We start from the raw sequence: 20,385 nt of genomic DNA on the forward strand, positions 1-20,385 counted from the left end.
GGAATGAGTTTAACATTGGGGGGACACATCGGAAACCTGACAGATCCGTTAATGGTTTGAACAGAAATATGTCATAAACTAACTACACTGAAAAAATTCACAAAAATGTTATTCTACTAAAAAGATACATTTGTAAATGTAAAGGAAAACACATTTTGAATGGCAGTAATGAACTCATAAATATCAAATCAATTCTTTAATTGCACGCTCAATCATCCAGTTTTTTCGAATAAGAAGCGGTGACAAGACGCTGTGTTGCGCTTTCAAAATAAAATAAAATATTTTTCTCCCCCGGTATAATTTTTAGGTGGGACAGATGCGCCTGTCTCCAATATTGGAGGGGACACGTCCCCTCCGTCCCCCCGGTTCCTACGCCCTTGCCAGTCAGGGTGTTTCCATATTGTGGCAACCCCACGCCGGAGGACTGGAAGGAAACCAGTCAACGCACGGAACAGCGCCCCCTCCATGGACAAGTAGTGCAAGGGAGATACATCCCTTCCAACACGGCTGGAACCGCCCTGCAATCAAGCAGGCACAGACTATCAGGGGGAGTGAGATCACCTGGGGGAAGGCGGCGGCAGGAGGGCATTAAAGGCCGAGCACACGGCAGTCAAGGTACGAGACGCATGTCGGTGAGACCGACATGCTGTTGTCCTGACCTATGGAATACTTTCCCCCAGGAATAGCGGAAGGACGCCGGGAGCAGCATCCACGCAGGACACCTGGACGGGCCCGGCCGGAGGCCCCTTTTCCCCATAGCGAAAGTAACCTCAGTTGATTTATGATTTTTCTTATTCCCCTCAGCGGTCCTCCAATAAAAACCCTCGTCCTGACACCAGGCTTGCGCATACTTTATTGGGGAGCACAGCCCCAGACCACCGGGGTTGCCACAATATTTACAAATATGTTTCCGTTTACAAAAAACATGAATCCAAAATATGATTTAATAGTCTCAAATATCTCAAAGATTGTATTGTTATTTCGGCAAGCAAAGTATCACATTTTAACATCTCAATATATGATGCAACACATTTATCACATGAGTAAAGGCTGTTTAACAGAGCCGAAAGAATAAAGGGGAACTGAAACGCTGCAGCCTAGCAAAAAACAACATACGGACCAGTTCACACACAAATGCAAACAAGTTCACAAGTGAAAAGTGTCTTGTAAATTCAAGTTTAACAGTTTGTATATAAATGTAACAACATCCAAAGAATTTTTTGATGAAAATTGCAAATATTGTTTTAATTCATATATTTATGGATTTATATTACATTCATTTAAAAGAAGACACATTTGTGTGTGGATCAGAAATGTGTTTGTGAAACTTATTTTTGTTTATTGATGTTGTTCGGTTAAGTGGGGTTAACGGGTTTGGGGTTTTCATTGTTGTGTGATGTGTAGTGTGATCGGGACCATTAGTGAGAGTGTTGTGTGTGTTGGTCAGGTGTGTCGTCTTTCTGTTATATTGGTGTTCAATAAAGGCAACTCTCGGAGTCGTGCGGTGTATGGGGCACGAGAGCTGCGTAACCGCTTAACCTGGGCTCCCGTCTCGTCCTTCCCGTGCTGCTCGCCACAATAAATTTGTGAATCCTTCTCTGCTCATTCATTATTAATTATTAAACCTGACACCAGTCAGCAGGGGCGTAGGAATGAGTTTACCATTGGGGGAACACATATCGGAAACCTGACAGATCCGTTAATGGTTTGAACAGAAATATGTCATAAACTAACTACACTGTCAAAATTCACAAATATATGTTATTGTACTAAAAAGATACATTTGTAAATGTAAAGGAAAACACATTTTGAATGGCAGTACTGAACTCATAAATATCAAATCAATTCTTTAATTGCAAGCTCAATCATCCAGTTTTTTAGAATAAGAAGCGGTGACAAGACGCTGTGTTGCGCTTTCAAAATAAAATAAAATAAAATATTTTTCTCCCCCGGTATAATTTTTAGGTGGGACAGATGCGCCTGTCTCCAATATTGGAGGGGACACGTCCCCTCCGTCCCCCCCGGTTCCTACGCCCTTGCCAGTCAGGGTGTTTCCATATTTACAAATATGTTTCGGTTTACAAAAAACATGAATCCAAAATATGATTTAATAGTCTCAAATATCTCAAAGATTGTATTGTTATTTCGGCAAGCAAAGTATCACATTTTAACATCTCAATATATGATGCAACACATTTATCACATGAGTAAAGGCTGTTTAACAGAGCCGAAAGAATAAAGGGGAACTGAAACGCTGCAGCCTAGCAAAAAACAACATACGGACCAGTTCACACACAAATGCAAACAAGTTCACAAGTGAAAAGTGTCTTGTAAATTCAAGTTTAACAGTTTGTATATAAATGTAACAACATCCAAAGAATTTTTTGATGAAAATTGCAAATATTGTTTTAATTCATATATTTATGGATTTATATTACATTCATTTAAAAGAAGACACATTTGTGTGTGGGTCAGAAATGTGTTTGTGAAACTTATTTTTGTTTATTGATGTTGTTGTTCGGTTAAGTGGGGTTAACGGGTTTGGGGTTTTCATTGGTTGTGTGTTAATTGTGTGTTGTTCCATTGTTGTGTGATGTGTAGTGTGATTGGGACCATTAGTGAGGGTGTTGTGTGTGTTGGTCAGGTGTGTCGTCTTTCTGTTATGTTGGGTGGTGTTCAATAAAGGCAACTCTCGGAGTCGTGCAGTGTATGGGGCACGAAAGCTGCGTAACCGCTTAACCTGGGCTCCCGTCTCGTCCTTCCCGTGCTGCTCGCCGCAATACATTTGTGAATCCTTCTCTGCGCATTCATTATTAATGAGACTGTTCTGACCCCATACTAAAGAGAGAAAAAAGAGCGCATCCTCATTGTACCCAGCACTACTACTACTTCATCTACTACTACTACTATAGCTTAGCCTCGCTATTGCCATACCAAGCTACGTTGGTCTGGGGAAGCTGCTGTCATTTTCTTCAGCAAGAGGCGTGATCAATGGGCCTAGTTCAAATGACTCTGTACGCAATTGGCTGCTTGCCGCTGCTTCCCTGTCGTCTTTATGTTAAACCAGCCAATAGCGCGCCAGGGGGAAAAGCCAGCTGGGTGATTGGCTCCCGCAAAAACGTATCGAAACTAGAAAGAAATGTATTGCTCTTCTCCAGAGTCCAGACCCTTATGCAGGGCGAATTCAAATCGCCGGCAGAATGGGCTGCGCTACCCATTCTAACTACAGCTAGTACCACTACTACAACTATCTTCCAGCTTTGACAGTATTACAGTTTAGCTTCCAGCCTGTATTTCAGCACTTTGCTTCTTCAGATAATGCAATTCAGCGTCGGTCAGTTTTCGATTTCAGCTTCCAGTATTTTTAGCAGTGCATTGCAATCAGTGGCGCCGGAATGATTTCAGTGGTGGGGGGGGGGGGGGGGGGGGCAAATGCGTGTGCATGTGTCGAACAGCGCATGACACCTCCGAAGCGCCGCGGTGCGCATTTCACGCGCGTCAATTGCCGCCCCTAGCGCCAATAGGAAGCGGCGCGCTGCAGCACCGTTGTGAACCAAATAATGTGTCGTCACCGCAAAGTAAACACTGAATCATCATAATAAACTTCTTGATTGTCATCATCGTCATCATAATCCTCATCATAATCGCAATCATCATAATAGGTGGCTTTTGGATGTGACTGTAGAACTTTGGTCGTGTTTAATGCAGTGCTTCACGCAGCATCAACGCAGCAACAAAGTGTAAATAACAATGGATTCCGAGTTCCTATACTAGGCATGAAACCCATCCATATTTTTCGATCCCATGGGCTCTACCGGAAGAGGCGTGACTTCCCCACTCTATAGAGCTCGTAAATCCACCCTTTCCGGTATACCCCTCATGGGACCGCTGAGATCGAAAAATATGAATGGGTTTCAATGGAGAGAAAGTAATTATTTTCTGGTCCCCGTCTTTATATGCCCTGGATTACACATATGTTGTTTGTGGATTTAAATGATAATTTTTTCATGTCAAGAGTTTGACCGTTTATTGTGCAAATGTTCAGTAAAAGGCTGTAGAGAAAACATAATGGTTTTCACCTCTTTCGATGCTGTTATCCTCCCCTTGGAAAAAAGCCGCTAAGTGGAGCAGAGAGATTGCCATGTCTGTACCAGAGTGGTGGTGATGTTATATCATTCGCGTCGACAGCATCGAAGAGCTGTAGTTCACAAAGTGGCCTCACAAAACTCTCTCCATTGAAACCCATTCATATATTTCGATCTCATAGGTCCCATGGGGACCACCAGAAGGGGCTGACTTACGAACTCTATTGCAGGTGCATACTCCCATCCTCGGAAGTGTGTACTTGAAGTCCGGACTTGCCAAGTGCGTACTTCCGAGTCCGCAGTTCGCGTACTTGGTATTGAGAAACGGTAGTACAATTGATAAGAGATGAAGATAAATACCTTACAACATTAGAGTTCCTAAGTTAAATGAGTGATGGAGTCTGATAGTGGAGAGAGATCATAACTGAGCGCTGTGTTCCAGAACACCGTGGCTCGTCCAGCTCAACTGACAGCTGAGTGCTGTCAGATGAGCCGGGCAGATAGATCCTTCGCCTCAAAACATGTAAACGTGTAATAAAGTGAATGAATAATCAATTGAAGCTTACCTAAAAATAAGTGTGCCATTGTTGACTCCACTCTTTAACTTCAAAATCAGTGGGACCAGTGGAACGTCTCATGCACCATGTTGAATCTTTGCTACACTATATGAATGTAACATTTACGCCTTGCAGCCGTGTGCAACTGCCGCTGATGTTGAGAGCACAGTGTCATTGCCGAGCACCCCCTGCTTGACTGTCCAAGGTACTGTTGGTAGCTGGATTTTATATTGATATTTCTAGCTGTAATAAATGTACCATGTGTTTTTTAAATAACTACAGTTGAACCAAAAAATGTAAATTTACTTTAAAAATGGTCTTTTATCTCTGTGATGAACAGCAGCCTCTAGTGGTTGATAATGTCACTGTGCCTGTGACTTCTTTGGTGTAAGGTATACTGCATCTGTCTTGGAAAAAATTATGCAATATTTAAATCTATGTAAAACTGAAAGTTGTTTTCTTGGTTCATTTACAGGTGCTTCTTGAGCATCAATCCAGAGAGGGGCTCCAAAGCCAAGAAAAAGTGCGGGTTGGTGAACCCACAAGTGAGCACACTCTTGAGGAAGATATTGGACTTTGAATGGATTTCAATGTAGAGTGAAATGTGCCGTGACGTCAGCGTTACCAGAGAAACCGTTTTCACCAGTTTAAAAGATACCAAAACAGTTGTGCTTTCCAAAGATCCCTCCCTGGGAGGTGGTTTCAAAAGTTTGCGGTTTCAAGCCTGCGTTTTCTGTTGTCATGTAAATTATACCGTTTTTTTGTGTAAACAGGGCCTTAGTCTGTGTTATATCCCTAATTTTTCCTATAAGTAGAAATGGGTTTGGGTTCTTATGGTTTAAAAGTGCAGGCAAGTTAAATGTATTAATGTTGATTCATTGTTTAATTAAATGTTGAATTGAACAAATTGCATGTTTTCTTTGTTTTCCTTTTACTTTGGATGCATGTTTGTGAAGTTACAGTATATTGCATGCAGGATATCCCTATATCACAGTAATTCCATGGGAAAGACAACTGTGAAGTTACAGTAAATTACTGGCTACCTAATTGCATTACTTTCACAGTAAAAATGTAAAAATACAGCCATTTAGTGTAATTTATGTACCGCAAGGTACTGTAATAACACAGCTATATATTGCTAAATCACAGTATTTTAATGGGTATGACAACTTTGAAGAAACAGTATGCAGTTGTATTTTTATTGTAATTTGCTGTGATTTATCTGCTGTAAATTACTGTGAAAATAGAACTAATTACTGTGAACTATTTACTGTAAATTACTGTGAAAATATGTACAGTGGATTGTTTTTTTTTTACAGTGGGTTTATCATGCTAGACACACATTCTCTCACTGCGTATGTGTGTGTGCGTCTACAACTAAGCTGTACCTAGCTATGATTGACACTCGTTGATATGGTACATTAGGTAGTTATCTGAGCTAGCTACGACCGAGTTATCTATTAGCTATATGTACACTGTAAAATAAAAACACTGTAAATTTACAGTGAATTACAGATGCAGTATACCTTACACCAAAGAAGTCGCAAACCGTGATATTATCAACCACTAGTAATGCGCGATATAAACGTTATACGATATAAACGATAAAGAAATGGCCTACGATAGAGATTGTAATTCTATCGCTCTATCGCGATAATGCATGTTGATGACGCAAAATACAATGTTTAATTTTTGGTTTGGTGCAATTCGTTTCACATTGCAATTTTCGCAACAGTGCCAGAATTCGTCAACAAACCTGCATGTGTGGAAAGAACGTTAACCCATTTGTACCGGCTGCTGTGCGGCGCAACATTGTATCTAGAAGATACAATGTTGCTCCGCGCAGCCGGTACAAATGGGTTAATGGTAAACACGCATTGATGCGCAATCCGGTCTTAAAGGTAAACACGCACAGATGCGTGATCCGGTCTGAATGGGTTAAATCATTGGACAAAATGGTCTGGGGCGTTGTAAAGCGTTAAAGAAAAAGGGGGGGGGGGGGGGAAGCACCGATGAAAGTCAACAATCACGGATATCCAGCGTGATATACATTGATCTGCGGACTGGTCCAACTCCTTCTCCCTTATCCTGACTCGGAATGTGTTAAATGCATCGGCATTTTTAAGTTATGTTTTCCAGCATACTTTTTACTTGCGTTTTGTCGGACCGTCGGGTGGTGGCTCAACATGGAGCAAAGAGGAGACGGAATGTCTTTGGATATCGGACCCAAATACCCAAAAGACGTTCCGTCTCCTCTTTGCTCCATGTTGAGCAACGTCTCCGAGACCACCTCTCCGGTTGGGTCAACCTCCTTTTGATGGTTAAAAATATCACGTAATCGCCAAAAATCTTAACAATCAATGATCGATCATCAATTAATCATGCCCATCCCTAATTGTCAGTACAGTGTCTGTTCCTTATCTACAAAGACACCCGTTTTTCATGTTCTCTGCATCTTGGGTAGCATTTAAGAACCAAGGACTTAAACTAAGTGTAGTGCCTTTTAGAATGGTTTGCACTAAAGGAAAGAAACCCAATACTAATTTTATTTATCTGCAACATTATGTTGTATGATTACAGTACAGTGTCACAATAAATGTTCTTGAAATGACATACTATATTTCTCTTTTTTTAAAATACATTTAGCAGTTTGGCTTTCCTTAGGGTCTATGTAACCTGTTCTGAAACGGTTATTTTATGATTTTATATCGTGATATATATCGTTATCGCAAGAGGCTGCAATGTATATCGCAATATGGATTTTAGGCCATATCGCCCATCTCTATCAACCACTAGAGGCTGCTGTTCATCACAGAGATGAAAGACCATTTTTAAAGTACATTTACATTTACATTTAGGGCATTTAGCAGACGCTTTTATCCAAAGCGACTTACAATAAGTGCATTTGTTACAATAAGTACATTTGTCATAAGAAGTGAAACAATATATCGCTGTCGGTACAGTAAAGACGTTCATAGAACCAATTGCAAGTATTACAATCGCTAGGCTAACCCATTCCCCGTGTAAAGCGGCGATAGCAGCTACTGTAGATGCTACACAATTAAGTACCTTGAATAAGTGCAATGTACAAGTAAATTTACATTTTTTGGTTCAACTGTAGCCTTAAAGATGAAGTAAGCGATTTATTTATGTTAATATACGTGTTAAATCGCTCTATATTCATACAGTGATCACTTATATAGTGTGCGCGTTTCATAACTCCGATCTCTCAGTCACCCGCTCTGCAATATAATCGGCAAATAAACTTTTCGGGGATCCCACAACTGATATCCAATCAGAAGACAGAACGCTACAAACCGGCACGTCTCACTGACGGTGCACGTGCAGAGCGACAGATGGGTTAATGTTCCTAAACCTTCCCAATGCCTGTTTTGATGGTTTTTATCATGTTTTATCACACTTATGGATCTGAGATGATGCTAGATAACTCGCTGCTTGAAGACCGCAGTGCATTAATGTGGTGACGTAGGGACGAGGGAGGAGACAGCTAACTGCATTCAGTGTCAGGAGGTTAGCTAAACTGACCTTTACGCTTACTTCACCTTTAACTAGAAAGCACTGTGGGAAACCCTGCAATGTTCATTTGAGAGTTAAATACCTTTGGATAAACTCCAAAGTGGAGGAGCCCTCCTCAGGATAGTACAGGTTGAAGCAATAATAGCTTGCAAAAATTGCAGCTATTCCGTTGCTAAAGGAGTGGTGTGGTCCCACCACAACCTTCTGTTCAATGCTGAGCATCCATGCGGTTGACTTCATCATGTCACCTGAAAAGAACAGAGAACACACATGAAGCGCTATTGTAAAGAAGTTGGTTGCTATGAGCAAGGACAGAAGTTTCAGTAACCTTGAAAGTTTTCACAAATTGTTACCCACTTACTGATGCTCGATGGTGTTGTGCCCCTGACGGAGACTGCAAGGCAGCACTGCCTGGAAGGCCCTAACCCTAACCTTAACCAGGCAGCGCTGCCTTGAAGACTCCGTTGGGTGCACAAAACACCGTTAAGCATCATTGTTACTGATGTAATTAATTGTCTATTGCGCAACTCAAACCATTAAGCCCTTCTTTGCCCTCCCAATTTTTAAGTCCCCAAGATTTGGTTCACAGCTCCAGAGCAAATCTAAGTCAATACACTACCCTCGAATGCTGCATAAAAGCGATCTGTAATCTCCAAAACCATCGACTGTACACCAACTACCCGCACTACTGTTGAAAGATGCTGAATCGAAAAGATCGAGACAAGCAACACTATTGGAAAAACAGGTTAGATCACTGATCAGCATGTTCTGTCAAAATATTGTGTAGCGGCTTTTGTTTATTTAAAAAACACATGTTACATTTACTACAGCTAGAAATATCAATATAAAATCCAGATATCAACAGTACCTTGGACAATCAAGCAGGGGGTGCTCGGCAATGGCACTGTGCTCTCAACATCAGCGGCAGTTGCACACGGCTGTAAAGTAAGACGTAAATGTTACATTCATATAGTGTAGCAAAGATTCAACATGGTGCATGAGACGTTCCACTGGTCCCACTGATTTTGAAGTTAAAGAGTGGAGTCAACAATGGCTCACATATTTTTAGGTAAGCTTCAATTGATTATTCATTCACTTTATTACACGTTTACATGTTTTGAGGCGAAGGATCTATCTGCCAGGTTCATCTGACAGCACTCAGCTGTCAGTTGAGCTGGACGAGCCACGGTGTTCTGGAACACAGCGCTCAGTTATGATCTCTCTCCACTATCAGACTCCATCACTCATTTAACTTAGTAACTCTAATGTTGTAAGGTATTTATCTTCATCTCTTATCAATTGTACTACCGTTTCTCAATACCAAGTACGCGAACTGCGGACTCGGAAGTACGCACTTGGCAAGTCCGGACTTCAAGTACACACTTCCGAGGACGGGAGTATGCACCTGCAATAGAGTTCGTAAGTCAGCCCCTTCTGGTGGTCCCCATGGGACCTATGAGATCGAAATATATGAATGGGTTTCAATGGAGAGAGTTTTGTGAGGCCACTTTGTGAACTACAGCTCTTCGATGCTGTCGACGCGAATGATATAACGTCACCACCCCTCTGGTACAGACATGGCGATCTCTCTGCTCCACTTAGCGGCTTTTTTCCAAGGGGAGGATAACAGCATCGAAAGAGGTGGAAACCGTTATGTTTTCTCTACAGCCTTTTACTGAACATTTGCACAATAAACAGTCAAACTCTTGACATGAAAAATTATCATTTAAATCCACAAACAACATATGTGTAATCCAGGGAATATAAAGACGGGGACCAGAAAATAATTACTTTCTCGCCATTGAAACCCATTCATATTTTTCGATCTCAGCGGTCCCATGAGGGGTATACCGGAAGGAGCGGACTTACGAGCTCTATAGAGTGGCGAAGTCACGCCCCTTCCGGTAGAGCCCATGGGACCTTCCCCATCTTGGAACAGCAGCGGACGCATTGACGTCACCACCTCAGCTCGTCTGTTAAATGTACTACGGCCTCATGTAGGCATATACTACTGAACAATATAAACAAATGATATAAAACAAAACACCAGCCTCTTTCGTTTTAATATAGTAAGTTGATATTTTGAATGAATACAAATGAAATACGCGTATTCACACGGCATGCCAGCTGTAGGCCTACCCTACATATAAAAAGTCAGTGGCGGGAAAAAGATTGTATAAGATTTCTCAATGTTCTTATATTGCCTATTATTATATTATTGGAGAGTAGGCTATTGATATTAGAATTACGAACCAGCGAGAATAGAAACACACACACACACACACAAACGATATGACGGATCCGACCGGGATTCCCGTTGCCGTTGCCATGGGTTTCCTCTATCAGCGACTTATACAATATAAACAAGTGATATAAAACAAAACACCAGCCTTTCATTTTAAAATAATAGTATGTAAATATTTTGAACGAATAGAATAGGTCTCCATTTCCATATATTTTTAAAAAATGTTCCTATATAGCCTATTATCATAGCTTACATACTGATATTTTAAAACATATAGGAATGCGAAATGCATCCTGGGATTTTTAACGGTTGGAAGTACACGCAAGACACCTCCGATGCATCCTCGATGAAACGGCCAGATCAAGTACCCATCAAGAACACTTCCGTTTTTTTTTCGCGTACTTGACTTGATGCGTACTTTGAATTGGAACAGTACTTGGGCTACTGCTGATGACGTTTCACAAGTAGTACAGTACAGAAAATAACACGAATTGAGAAACGGTTATGAATGACTGCACGTATAGTTGTCAAATCGCGGACCCCAAACAATGCCGTTGCCTAGCAACTTGCTCGAAAATATCTATTTTTCCTGAGCGGGTAGAATTGTCCCAGTGCGGCGGTTCTAGGTATAAATGCCTGTTTTTTTTCAGTCTTACAGGACTATCTGCAAATCACATTTAGCTGCATGAATGAAAGCATAACTTGTCTTTTGCTAAGTTAAAGGGAAATATTGACAATATACTTCTTATCAGACAACACTGCTGGAAAGGACGTTAGCAAGCTAGCTAACCAATGTGACACTATCAATCCAATAACTTCTGCCTCACATCAAAAAGTCGAGCTAAAATAACCCAGTCATTAACAGACGAAATCAACCATATCAGGTCAACAATATTTGTAATAATACCATATTTTAGGCTTTAGACACATTTCAATGATCATATAAAATGGAAAAAATGTACACATTATATTTTCAGACTAATTGCCAACACATTTAACCGCCTGAATTTAAGATTAACCACTTATTAATGCTAAAACTGAGAGGGACTTACCTTATCAGTGAAGCTTCTTCCTCCTCTATCTTGACTTGGCGGCAAAAATGGCAGAATATCTGCTGTTGGTTGACAGTTAAAAGTTGCGGGACCTCCCACAATGCAGTGCGTTAATGTAATTTTCTTTGTTTTCACAGGGAATGGTCTGAATACAGTATTTTACTGTCGAAAAAGTACAGTAACATGTTGTGAAATCCTTGTAATGCAAATATCACAGAAAATAACAGTGAAATTTGAAATCACAGTATTATATTGTGAACATCACAGTTATCACCTGTGAAGTGATTTCACAGTAATTTACTGTCAAATATTACAGTTAAATATTGTGAAACCCTGGTAATTATTTGCAGTGTATGATACGATGGTATAAAGATAGAGCTTGTGTGTCATATTCTACCAAGCACATCGGCAACCCTCATGATTACAGAGATCATGGCCTGTCGCTGACACACACACCAACACACACACACACACACACACACACACACACACACACACACACACACACGCAAACACTGTTATTGTTACACACAAACCTACACCCTCTACACTCAAACATGTACAGTCACACAAACACGCCCATATACTAATACATGTCCTGATAATAACAGTGTAGTCAAGCCCTCTTATAACTGAATGTAGAGAGGGGTGAAAGAGAGGCAACATAGAAGAGATGGAGGGGATTATATTATGATATATTGTTTATATAACATTACATGATACGATATAATAGTTCATTATATTCTTTATAAATATTTTCTTTCCTCATATTATTATATATATAATTGTTTCATCCTATTGTGTGTGTGTTTGGCATGGGGGAGGGGCATAATAATAATAATAATATAATAAATATATTATTATTATATAGGCCTATGATTAAATGTTATGTTATTTCGTGTTGTACTAGGTTATTCAATGTTTTCCACATATTGAAGACAGTGTGTATTGGGAGGGGCGTGGGGAGGCTAGGAGAAGGAGGCATTCAACTTCTGACAGGCCTCTATTAGGAGGCATTCAACTTCTGACAGGCCTATATTAGGTCCTCAGATATACCCAGCTGGGAGGAGAGCAGCCAGCTAGAATCCAGAGTGTAGCCGCTAGCATGTAGGTGGACTCCCTCTGTGCTTTCTGCACAGAGGGAGTTTCTTTCATTTGGGTAACGCTTTATATTAAGGTCCTTGTAATAAGCCTTTGTTAATAGGTAATAAGACACTTATTATATGCTTACTAACATTAATTGGTGTTAAACAGTCTATCTATAAGTGTTAATAATAACATAATAAACATGTTTATTGTGATATTATAAGACTTTTTGTAAGCAACGTGTTAACTATTTATTGGTTGCTTAATAATATTAATAATAGTCTTATGAGTTTCTTAGTGAATAAAAACATTACAAACCCATTTCTTGAGTCTTACTAACTTACCTATTATGTCATTGTTAAAACCTTACTAAGCATTTAGGCTTATTAAGGTTAATAAATCCGCACATTTTAAGCGAGTGTGATCTGTTTGGTGCCTCATATAATATATCCTTTAAAAGTTTAAAGGCTTTTACTCTGAAGGTCGTTTAAAACCGGAAGTTATGTTTATGCAAGTGGATGACGGCTGGACGCACATGCTTGTTGAAGTGTTTGACGAACGTTTGGAGAACATGTCGGAATCGTCGGCACGAGCACCCAAGACCAACAACTGAACTGACAGACAAAAGACAGGAACAAGCACAGAAAATATGGATAAGAGGAAGAGGTTCGAACTGGAGGATGAGTCTCTGGTAAGTTTAAGAATATGATGCTACAGTAACGGTAGCTGATTCTAGCTAGCTAGCTGTTTGCTAGCGAATTTTTTGGCTTACATTACTTTCCTTCAGAGTAGAGGCTTTGTCGTGCTACATTTGAGCTAACGTTAAGCTTATGCTATCTGGTAACCAAACGTATCTAATTCTAACAGTTGTGTCATGAATCCATGTCTAAACGGCTTAATGCTTATTGTAACCTGTCTGCTAACTGTCTATTGTTGTCAAAGTTATTTGTTTCTTTATACAGTAACAAGAAAGACCCGCCAGAATAATTCCCAACCATCACCTGAGGCCATGGAGAAGCCGTACTCGGATTCGTCTCGTCCGTTTTTTTTTAAATGTTGATTTTCAAGAATACCTTCTGAAGTTTTTAAAATGAAAATAATTGATAATTCCAAAGGATGTGCTTCACCGCCATTGTATTTTACGGTATATGTATTTTTTATTTGACCTTTTATCAATCTTGATAATATATAGTACTCATTAACTTATAAAGTGTGTATTAAAGGACTTATTAACCGTAATAAGCGTTGTTCCCGCTTTAGATCCCGTACCTGCAAAATGCATAATTAGCAGTTTAATAAAGGACTTATTTACCTTAATAAGCATAAAGAATGCTTAGGAAAGGTTTAACAATGACATAATAGGTAAGTTAGTAAGACTCAAATGGGTTTGTAATGCGTTTAAGAACTATTAAGAATCATCGAAAAAACATTGTTATTAAGCAATCAGTTAACAAGTTCCTTATAAGTGCTTATAAAGGTCTTATAATGTCAAAATAAACATTTATTATGTTATTAACACTTATTGATAGTCTTATTAACACAAATTAATGACGAACACAGAGATCGCAAGCTCTGTTCGCCAATCTACTTATCGAGTCTTAAAAACAAAATGGCGTCGACGGGTGATTTACTGATGGTATTGTGAATAAAATGTACACTACACTTACAAAGTTCTCAATGCCTCGTTTTATATGTTAAGACCCTTATTATACTACCAAAGAAGTGTCGGGATACTTTTAGCCTTTTAAGTGGTTTAAAATAGCGATTTAGTTTTTACCATAACCAGTGCCCCCATCGTTCCAAGTTAATAGCGTTTTGATAGAATCGGCTAAAAACAGCCAACTGAAGAAAGCGTCTACATGCGTTTTTTGTGCTCCAAAACGAACGTTTCAACTCGTTATCATACAAAACATATCCCAAATCCATTTTACACCGGAATTACCCTTTAAGCATATAAGGTCTTATTACATATTAACTAAGGCTTATTACAAGGACCATAATATAAAGCGTTACCGTCATTTGATTAGACAAGAGGCATTCCATTAGTGCTGATATAGCGTCTAATAGCACACTAAACACAGACACCCTCAACACTATGCTGTTCAGGTGTTAAAAACAATGGAGCAACGCACTGTCTGGTGAAGCTGATAACTTATTGCAATCACACATGCCAGCAAGCCAACTGTGGACAGACTCATTTCACGGTCTGCCCAATAAATGTACATCATACAACCTAGCTGGACGAACCATGTAGTCCTAAACAATGAATCAAGCTAGTATTCAGGAACATTTGACAAACATGACAAGGCATGTCCAATTGTGGTACAGTTTATGTTGTCAGAGGCAAATAAATTATCAAATACATTTAAACAAACAAATCACATCTGAAGAACTGTGGTACGATAGCAGTATCACACTGGAGGTCGTGCTGATGTTCAGCAGCACTCCCTCTCAGGTGACATCGCTTAATAAGAGAACATGAAAACAAGGTGATCACTAAAATGCTGTGTGTTTGCGAGGGTGTGAGACAGAAGGTGTGTGTGTATACATTTGTATGTGTGTTTACGAGAGACAGAAGCAGTGCATAGTTAATAAAAGCAGTGTAATATATATAGTTCCATATAGCTGATGTCACAGAGGGTTTTGGCCCTATATGTATGGAAGAGAGGGGGGCGTGTCTGTACCAGAACTAGTAAACATACACGTGAACACATTTAATCACTTGTGAACAACCCAGTGAACTGCTTCTCCCAGGATCACATGACTTTATTGCACAAGGGCAATTGGGATGAGTCACCTCACCACAGATGAGCTTTAATTAAGATGTGATGAACATTCCCTTAGTTCCATCAGGTTTACAGACCAAGGATCCATATTCATTAACCGCAGTAGTAATACTGGGTTTATGATGTCCAATCACGTAGGACTAGTTAAAAAGATGATTGAGCTCAATGAAGTAAACCCTTATTTAACATTGGTTATTATTGGTTACTGAATACGTTAAATACTAAAAGCAAAGCCCTCCGTGGAACAGAAGAGAACATAAAATACCAGACCGCTACGAGGGGGCTACTGTTGTTCTGTTTCAGGTTCTCTTTTCTTCAACCGGAAAAAACCTTATGGAGATACAATCACGCATAGGCTATCACACAAGCTCACACACATAAATACAATTTTGTTTGTTTGGAATACTCTAACCTACAAACACAAAATGATTCTCTTCCTTTTCTTTAAGTAGTAAAACTGGCACAGAAAAGGCAAGGTAACTCCTAAAGATCCATAAACATTTAGAGAGATTTGAGATTAGAGACCATTTTTTAAAAACGGCCCTGGCCAGAACTAACCAGACCACCGGGACAGAAATCAGAATGTGACTGGGATGGAGCAGTACTTGCCATATATGGATGGTGACATTGCGTGCAACCAAGAGACGACCCGGTCCCTGCAGATTCATTTGTAATGTTTGGGTCATCGTCTAGTGACTTGCTCAACAGAAATTTCACACGGCACTCCAGAGTTTCCTCTGCGCGGCGTCCTGAGGGCTCCGGGGATGTGGGGCAGGGGGCTGGTACGTCGGAATGATGAGTAAAGGGTCAGGGGTCGTACATGGGGTTGTGGAAGGTCCCTAGTGAGCCGTAGTCGTCGTTTAATAAGCGGCCGTAGTTTGAACGCCTGGAGAGGAGTAGGAGAGAGAGCAGATGTTATTGAGGATAAATAATATCTCCCTATTGTTGACCATGTTATGACATAATGGAATGAAACATGACCCTGATGTTTATGGTGACTTCTGATTCAATGGAATTTCTTATTTCAACTCACATTTTGTATCGGTAGGCTCCTCCAAAAATAATGATGACGATCAGAATGAAGACTGATACGATGACAGCAACACTCCCTGAAAGACAGACAGACAAAGACACAGTCAGATAGACACAACCTAGGTATGTGTATATAAATCCAGGTGTATATAATGAATTTACAAAACAACACAGATTCACCTGGGCACTAGATGTTGTGTCTAGATCACATGCGATGACAATATGATAAAAACACCTACATTCAACCCATAATCCTAACCTAACCCCTACCCCTTAGCTGGCTTTAACAACCCCTTATCTTACCGCTAACCCTTACCTGGCTCTAGCAACCCCTTATCTAATGCCTACCCCTTACCTGACCCTAACAACCACTTACCTAACCCCTAACCCTTACTGAGCTCTAACAACCCCTTATCTTACCCCTACCCCTTACCTGACTGCTACCCCAACTACTTACCTGACTGTTACCCCTTACCTGACTCTACCCTACCTCTTAACTGACTCTACCCCTCATGTAACCCCTTCCTCCTCTACCCAAACCCCTAACTCTAGCAGCAGAGCATTTAACCACCTCTAGCAGCAGAGCATTTAACCACCTCTAGCAGCAGAGCATTTAACCATCTGTAGCAGCAGAGCATTTAACCATCTGTAGCAGCAGAGCATTTAACCATCTCTAGCATAATAATATTTAACCTCTCAGACCTGGGCTAAGAGCCTTGGAGTGGTCGGACTCCCCCTGGATTAGTGTGGTAGTTTGTTGTGAGGTGCTGCTAGAAGTAGTAGTAGTAGTAGTAGTAGTAGGAGGAGGAGATGTGATGGATGAGGAGGTTCTTGCATCTGTGCTGGTTGTCATGGCAGCATCTGTACTGGTTGTCAAGGCAGCATCTGCCCTGGTTGTCACGGCAGCGTCTGTACTGGTTGTCACAGCAGCATCTGGGCTGGTTGTCACAGCAGCATCTGGGCTGGTTGTCAAGGCAGCATCTGTACTGTTTATGGCAGCATCTGTACCGTTTGTCACGGCAGCATCTGTACTGGTTGTTATGGCAGCATCTGTCCTGGTTGTCACGGCAGCATCTGTACTGGTTGTCACGGCAGCATCTGTACTGGTTGTCACAGCAGCATCTGGGCTGGTTGTCACAGCAGCATCTGGGCTGGTTGTCAAGGCAGCATCTGTACTGTTTATGGCAGCATCTGTACCGTTTGTCACGGCAGCATCTGTACTGGTTGTTATGGCAGCATCTGTCCTGGTTGTCACGGCAGCATCTGTACTGGTTGTCACGGCAGCATCTGTACTGATTGTCACGGCAGCATCTGTACTGATTGTCACGGCAGCATCTGTACTGCTTGTCACGGCAGCATCTGTACTGCTTGTCACGGCAGCATCTGTACTGGTTGTTATGGCAGCAGATGAGTTAGTTGTCACGGGGGATTCTGTCCTGGTTGTTATGGCAGCAGACGAGTTGGTTGTCACGGTGGATTCTGTGCTGGTTGTTATGGCAGCAGGCGAGCTGGTTGTCACGACAGCGGACGGGGTCGTCCCGTCAGTAGAAGAGGTGATGCTGGTTTTCAAGTTCTCTATGGAGTGTACTGGGGCTGCCTCGGTCATGGTCCGGGATGGAGGGTTGGATAAGGTGGAGGAGGGTGGAGGTGTGGATAGGGTGGAGGGAGATGAGGTGGACGTAGGTAATGGAGGAACGGTTACGCTCTGTTGGGTAGTGCCCACAATGAACAGCAGACCTGCAGTTCATTAAGGAAATGGATTCCTTTGTTAAGGAGTACCTTTACAACACAGTCCAAAGTGACAAATAGTTACAGTGACACGCACGCATGCGCGCACACACACACACACACACACACACACACACACACACACACACACACACACACACACACACACACACACACACACACACACACACACACACACACACACACACACACACACGTTTTCTAAACTTAGTTCAGATACCATTGCCCTTCCAAAATGTTTACGGGGTGAAAGTTAAACATATTTTAAAATATTCTAATGAAGAAGTGTTTCACTTGTAAAAAGCGTAATATTATCAGAAACCGAAAACATAGGCTACTGTCTAAACATACTTCAGGGGTGATAATGAAACAACCGGCGGTGACAGAAGCAGTCCATTAGATTCTACGCTCAACTTCAACCACCACATTTAACACTTTTCAGCAGTAGGACGGTCACAACTTTGATCCCCCAAACTAATCAGTCAATATTAAACAGATCACTACTCACAAGTCAGGAAAATACACGGCCGTGCCCGAGGCGCCATGGTGCAGTTGCCTCTCAGATACTACAGTGATCGTTAGCCGGCGGCTCCACTCTGCTGGCTGTCTGATTGGAGCTGATTAGGGGGTCGGTGGGAGGCGCTCACACAGGGACACGCAGCACGTCGGTTTTGGCGTTTACTGATATGATAATAATAATAATAATAATAATAATAATAATAATAATAATAATAATAATAATAATATAAAATTCCTTTCTCGGTTGCTCATACCCAATGATTGAGAGGGAATTACTTACATTTCAGAATGCCTGAGCAATATAATTGTGAGATAATTGCCTTAAATTCAATATTTTTATTCAGCCTAGTAATGCAGATATAATCCAATAGTAATCCTTACATATCATACAACTGAAGGCTACCAAGCAGATCATACGTTGGTGGGCTGTACGGTAGCATTTATCCAAACCTATATTGGTCTTGTTGTAGTTACTGGTTTACGCCAACAGAGGGCACGCATAGAGCACGCATAACGCACGTAGACCCCCGATGCGTAATTCACAGAAAGTCATGTTCAACTTTAAATAAAGTAATATGAATGATGACAGTTGTTTATGATATATTTTTCCTGTCCAAAAATCAAAAGTTGGAGGCTCAGCTGGAGAGTGGCGGGTAATCATGAGCTGATTAGCAGCAGCTGGTCCGATGTGATAAAGCACCTGGCCGCAGGTGAGCCCCGCGTCGCACAATGGACTTCCTCCACGTGCTTTGGTTGGTGTTTATCGCCGGGCTGAGAGGTATTTACATGGAACTTTAAATCCTTTCACTTCATTCAATGCGTCCAATTAATGTAACGTAGTTGGGCTTGTGAAACTGAGCTGGACGCCGTCTCTCTGTATCTCTCTGACGTCTCGTTCTCCTCTCACGACGGGATGTCTGAAGAGGATACGCCAAATAAACGTTATTGCCAAGAAAAGGAGAGGGCGGGACTTGTGATGGACGGATATTTTGACGGATATATACATTTTTTTTGTTAAATATTTCTTAGAGATCCTTATTTATTCTAGTTGTTGATCCCTTTGTTATTCTCGCTCCGCGAAATGTTAACAGGCGTAGGCCTACACGACTTATGTACGAGACCGGAAATTGGGAGCGATGGCAATACAGCGCCACAAGTCATGACCGTCGCTCAGCTCCCCCCCTTGAATTTCTTGAGATATAACCCAACAACTTAATTGTTTCTTGCTGTTGCATCTGCTTTTTTTCCCCCTCCCACATGAGCGCCCGATAAAGTAAATTGTAATCCACTTTGTGTATTTGTAGGCCTACATGGATTTGTACATTTTACAAGCCCACTATATTTTGAATGCCCAATGTAATGCAAAGTTTTCATATCTGTATCCACTAATGGGCTTCTAACTAAAACTTTATGGACTTTTTAATAATCTAAATGGTGATTAAATGTGGAAGTGTGTTTGTGTGTAGCAGGACAGGGTCGAGCCTGCCCCCAAGGCCAGTGGGAATGTGACGACGGTAACTGTATCTCTGCAGACTGGAGGTGTGACGCGGATGGGGACTGTCTCGATGGCTCGGATGAGACTGAATGCCAAAGTATGAACTCTTCTGACCAGCCTTATGCTGCTCAACTCTAAACCTGCTCTAAACTTAACTGCTGCTCTACACCAAGCCTGCTCTGAACTCTCCTGCTACTAAACTCTTAACCTGCTCTAAACTCTACTGCTGCTCAACAATAAGC

The 20,385-nt window shown here is 41.2% G+C and overlaps 1 long non-coding RNA gene across 1 annotated transcript; it reads right to left on the reverse strand.

The window, feature by feature from the left end:
* Nucleotides 1-14,955: 14,955 nt before the first annotated feature.
* Nucleotides 14,956-18,718, reverse strand: LOC307089656. The gene is made up of 4 exons (XR_013812627.1): nucleotides 18,638-18,718; nucleotides 17,083-18,117; nucleotides 16,382-16,457; nucleotides 14,956-16,234 (listed from the first exon to the last, which is right to left on the reverse strand). It is a non-coding gene; the product is annotated as an uncharacterized lncRNA (long non-coding RNA).
* Between the last annotated feature and the right edge of the window lie 1,667 nt (nucleotides 18,719-20,385).

Source organism: Pollachius pollachius (assembly GCF_949987615.1).
Source record: "Pollachius pollachius genome assembly, chromosome: 18".
Lineage (NCBI taxonomy): Eukaryota > Metazoa > Chordata > Actinopteri > Gadiformes > Gadidae > Pollachius > Pollachius pollachius.